This window comes from Schistocerca gregaria, chromosome X (assembly GCF_023897955.1).
Source record: "Schistocerca gregaria isolate iqSchGreg1 chromosome X, iqSchGreg1.2, whole genome shotgun sequence".
NCBI lineage: Eukaryota > Metazoa > Arthropoda > Insecta > Orthoptera > Acrididae > Schistocerca > Schistocerca gregaria.
The window spans coordinates 518,226,775-518,232,066 of NC_064931.1; the positions used below are offsets into that span (position 1 = coordinate 518,226,775).

At 36.8% G+C, this 5,292-nt stretch overlaps 1 long non-coding RNA gene across 1 annotated transcript; it reads left to right on the forward strand.

Moving 5' to 3' along the window:
• The first annotated feature begins 413 nt into the window (after nt 1-413).
• LOC126298217 (uncharacterized) lies at nt 414-4,984 on the forward strand. Its single transcript, XR_007552592.1, has 3 exons — nt 414-788; nt 3,742-3,857; nt 4,016-4,984. It is a non-coding gene; the product is annotated as an uncharacterized LOC126298217 (long non-coding RNA).
• The last annotated feature ends 308 nt before the right edge of the window (nt 4,985-5,292 follow it).

The window sequence follows — 5,292 nt, forward strand, 5'->3', positions numbered from 1 at the left end:
TCTCTGACGCTGACATCAGGGTTATCGTCAACTGCACGAAGAATTGCCTCGTCCATTGCAGGTGTCCACACATCAAATGGGCACCTGCCAACTCCGCATTTGTAAACATTGCACTGACTTCAAAACCATGTTCGTGATGAACACTAACCTGTTGATGCTACGTACTGATGTGCTTGATTCTAGTACTGTAGAGCAATGAGTCGCATGTCAACACAAGCACCGAAGTCAACATTACCTTCCTTCAATTGAGCCAACTGGCAGTGAAACGAGGAAGTACAGTACATACTGACGAAACTAAAATGAGCTCTAACATGGAAATTAAGCGTTTCCGGACACATGTCCACATAACATCTTCGTGTTTATTCTACTCGTAACTCGATTGTCCTGTCAGCTGTTAACGTCTTCGATAGAGCATGCAATATATGTATGTATAGGAGCTCTCATGAAGCGCACGACCTCAAGATGACGTCACTCTTGCACAAAGTAATGTGAACTGTAGGATACCTCCTGCATATCGCAGACATATAGAATATCGACTGCCAATCGTAAAACAGAAGAATAAAGATGTGCTTCATGAATGTTAACGTGTTCATCAGTACTTACATGTCGGTTGCTGATTTCGTCAATAATTCTGACGCTGATCCCTGTATGCTGGCTTAATAAGGAATTATGGGTGTCGATAATATTGAGAAGTGTGTTGCTATGGGAGGACAGAAACAGATGGCTTGTTTTTGGCTAGCTTACTGATGATCGTGTGTCAGGAGATGAGCTTCTTAAAGGAGAACCAGGTAGGACAGAAATTATTGAGTATTCTGTACTGTAGCATAAAGGTTCGCTAGGTACATGTTTATCAGAGACATTCAAGACGTATCGATCAGTTGAAACATACAACAGAAATGTGAACATTTTGCTTAAGTGTACCAATTACTTTTGACCAGACAGTGTTCCTTGTGTGAATGAATGTCTTTCGTAAGTAGGTAGATTAATGTAGTGTATTTTTTTCGGAAACTGTCATACATTAAAACGCACAACTCCATTGAGATGATCCGTTACGCTAATCAATGGCATGAAGAATTATGGGAAAATGTCTACATCCTTGCCTGGTTAATGTAATACGTATTGAACTCATCATTTTGTGACTTAGAAATGAAGTTAAAATTGGTGTTCGTGGATTTCCAGTCACTTTTGTTAGAGTGCTTGTCCTTTCGAATTTCCGTACAACATACTAACGTAAGTTATGATAAGAGTTACATGCCAACCTGAAACATTTCTTTGCTCTGGTGGTTTTCTTTCGCATTCTCAACCTCTTTCCATTTCTCAATAGTGTTATTTAATTTATTGTTGCGCCACTTCATGGATATTTCACGTTGTGCGTGAATTGACTTTCCTGTGTTAGGCTGAGTCACATACAATAGTGGGAGAAGGTACCAGTTATGCTATATTTGCAAAGTTCCAAGTTATTTAGAACATTTAAAATCTCTCAATGTCCTCTTGGTACACATGAATAATCTCAGTATATGACTCAAATTGTTGCACTGAGATGTGAATGTTACTCTGACAAGTTTAGTGTGAAGGTGTAATGTATTTATTCACCCGTAGCACATTCACCTTCAACCACTGTTGAATTTTTAACATGATTGATTTGACTTGGGCATTACGGAAAAGGGTAAGTGAGAAAACATTGAATTTGAGAATACTTACGAACTATTAGGGAGAATTGTAATTAAAGTAACATGGGTTTTCTTCGCACATTGTGTAAGTAATCAAAGGTTGTAGTGCCCCCATCAGTGTCATCAAGAGAGATAGAGGCAAATTAGTGGCATTATCGAATGTAGACAGTAATTTTATTAATACTCGCACATCTCAGTTGTGCTTTATTTCAGGCACATTGTTATTACTATCGTTGTTAAAATGCTTTTCAAAATTGCTATTATTTATTATTTAAATTGTTATTGCTGGTAATTTGTGTTTGACCAACTGTTACATTGTGGCGTAGCAGTGCAGTGGTAATGTTTGCCTGTAAGAAACATAAGGCCCAGTTTGATTTAAGTGTAAAGATGATGTAAATGGTAATTCTTAAACAGAAATTACTTAGTTGGTGTTAGGTTGTTGTCAGTAAATTTGTTAGACTAGTTGACTTTCAGGTTAGGTAGATCTTGAAATTTTTTCATAGACCAAATTCAAAAATATGAAATCATATCGCGTAACATACCATACATTGAGAATTATTTTTAAGCCAAAATATGCAAATACATTGGCATTGAATAAATCTGTCACAATTTAAAATGCAAGATTCAGTGACAGAATTGCATCACAAATATCATTGGTGGCATTACCTGTATCATGAGACCACCAATGAACAGTCTTAATACCAAAAGTTTGCTTGGTATTTACTCCAACAGTAAATATTATTGCACTGCATACAATATTGAACCAGAGCTACAATAATCCAGCAAGGTGACACTCTGGGTAAAGTTCTGTGCTAACATTTGGGAGGACATCACGTTAAATCCCTGCATTGCCATTCAGATCGAGGTTTTCTGTGGTTTCATTAAGTGGCTTAATGTAAATGTCAGGATCTTGCCTCTGGCAAGGACGCAGCCAATTTCCTTCCCCAAACTAAGATAGTGCTCAATTTCATTTGTACTCGTTGTTGACAGAACATTAAAGTTGAGTCTTCGTTCGCCTTTCCAAGACTGTAATTAAAACTAACATGACATGTATGAAGACCCTGTGCGCTAACAGTCTTTTGACTCACTGCTTCAGCTGTCTAGTTAATGGTACCTAACATAATCTCCTGGCGTCATACTTTTTGTTTTTGTCAACTGAGGTCCAATCAATCACCTGCAGTCTAACATAGATTTCAGGCTACATTACAGATCAGTCTTTCACCGTGACCAGAAATCCAAAAGGTAATATTGAAGCAAAATAAACATTTCTCTAATTGGCTGGCCATAGTAGTCTGTACAATTTCTGGAAGAGGCTTTGACACTGTCCCTAGATAATGTTGCCAGCTCTCATTGCTTCTGAACCAATAGTTAACATTAACTGCTAGGTTATATGATAAGGCATTGGTCCACAATTATTCTTACTCAACAAAAATTGTTCAGTCCAAATCCTAAACCCTTTAGTTTCCCGCAGTTCATTTGAGCCTCATGATTTAAGTAGAATATGGTTGGGGCAATAGATTTGCGTTTGGGAGGTGCAGTATTCCAATCCTTGTCTGGCCATTCAAGGTTTCGTAATTCGCTGTAATACCGATATCAGTGGTACAGCGAAACCTGGGCTTCCTTTCGCATGTTAAAAGTAAAGGTAGTGGCACGTACTTTGAATATCTGCTCATATTCTAAGTTAGTACCACCACCATTGAGAATGTCAACATGGATAGATCTTAGAATATAGTTGTACAGACATTCTAAGACCTACTTGTGTTACATCTACAATTGTATAGTTACAAATTGTAAAACCATAGAATTTTTTATTTTAATAATATTTTCCTGTTTGCTCATTTGTTAGATTTTTTTACAGCAAAAATGCGGAAAAGTAAGAATATATGGTCAAGTATTTTGAAATGCCATTATTGTGATACTATACTGTGACTATGAAGTTGGTATAAACATGTTGTACTCATATTAAAAGGAATTTCTCTTTGACATAATGAAATTTTTAAAGTTACATGCTAAAAGAAATACTTGAGATGATAATTTAATGACTTTTTTTTCCTTTGTGTTTTGTTTGTAGGCAAGGCCTCAGGAAAATGTGTGTGTGAAGACTCAAAGGAATTAAAATTAAGCAAATTGTGTCTCGTTCTTTGCACCTGGAGAATGTATTAGTGTCACAACCATAAACTTACTCAGGTAATGTTAATAACTTGTGCTTGCAGTTTAATATCTTGCTATTTGTATGAGGTAAGAAAAGTAGTAATATATAGCTATGGTTCTTAGTGCATCAGGAAGTTCTCTTGTACATAATCATGCTGCTTGTAACATGTCTAATTATTTCATCTTCTAAACAGGTGAATTTATACTACCCTGCTTGAAAGACAGCTCTTACTCTGAGAAAGCCCTCTGTGGAACTCCAGCCAGATAACAACAGTGGACATTACAAAAGTCATAATTAGAACTTTACGTACAGAGCAAGAACAATAAATGTATTGTTCCTAGTAAGTTGAACTGTGTGCTGGACCAGGACTCGAAATTGGAACCTTGCAGATGAACATACGTGGAGTACGAGAAGGAGGAGGAAGACGTACTAGTGGAAGTAATGGGGGGCAGGTCACGAATCATGCCTGGGATCGCTTGGTCGGTAATAGCAGTCCTCACGAGAGGGTAGGTTCTGTTTCAAGAGCCCCAGAAGTTTTAAAGCAGAACACACTCTGCTGTGGAGTGAAATGCGTAACTTTAGAGTACAGAAGCATATAAGAGTAATGTATAGTGTAAATCCAAGAACATCATGTTGGAACCTATTTAAAGAATTGGGCATACTAACCACAGCTTCTCAGTATATTTATTCCTTAATGAAGTTCGTTGTAAGTAATACATATATTTTTCCAACTAACTTCTTAGTACACAGTATCAATACTAGTAATAAGAACAATATACATAAAGATTTAAAATCACTTACTCTTGGCCGGAAAAGAGTCCGGTATTCAGCAATGCATATTTTCAATAAGTTACCAGCAACCATTAATAGTTTAGTTTCAGACAAGGCACAATTTAAACATAATTTAAAGGAATTTTTGGTGGGCAACTCCTATTCCATCTATGACTTTCTCAACAAGTGCAGTAGACCATTGTAATAAAAATTTATTGCTTTAATTTTTGATGATACTTGGCTGTAACAGGTGTGAAAGGTGAATGTATGGAAAGCAGATGCAAGTATTTAACCTGTAAATATTAGAAGTTTAATTTTAATTCATGTACATAATTTTATTGTTTATTGAATGAGGATCATTAAAATTAATGAAACTCAATTTTTCTAATTACATTTGTGTAATGTGTTTATCTGACATGTTCCACACCCAAGAGGATCCCCTCTTTTGTGGGTCTATGCAATAAGTAATTAATCTAATCTAATCTGTGACCTGTTACTACAATTCTGAGACTACTACTCAGGTGGACTGACCACCCAAGTTCCCCGTTGGGTGGGTGTAGGTACTACCAGATGGTACATGCACTCGATCAGGGGTAGATTTGACACTGCTCCACACAAATCCCACGAGGCACCAACGAAACAAATGGCAACCCAGACAGAGCCTCATGCACCTGAACAAGCTTTATTTAGGTAGATAAA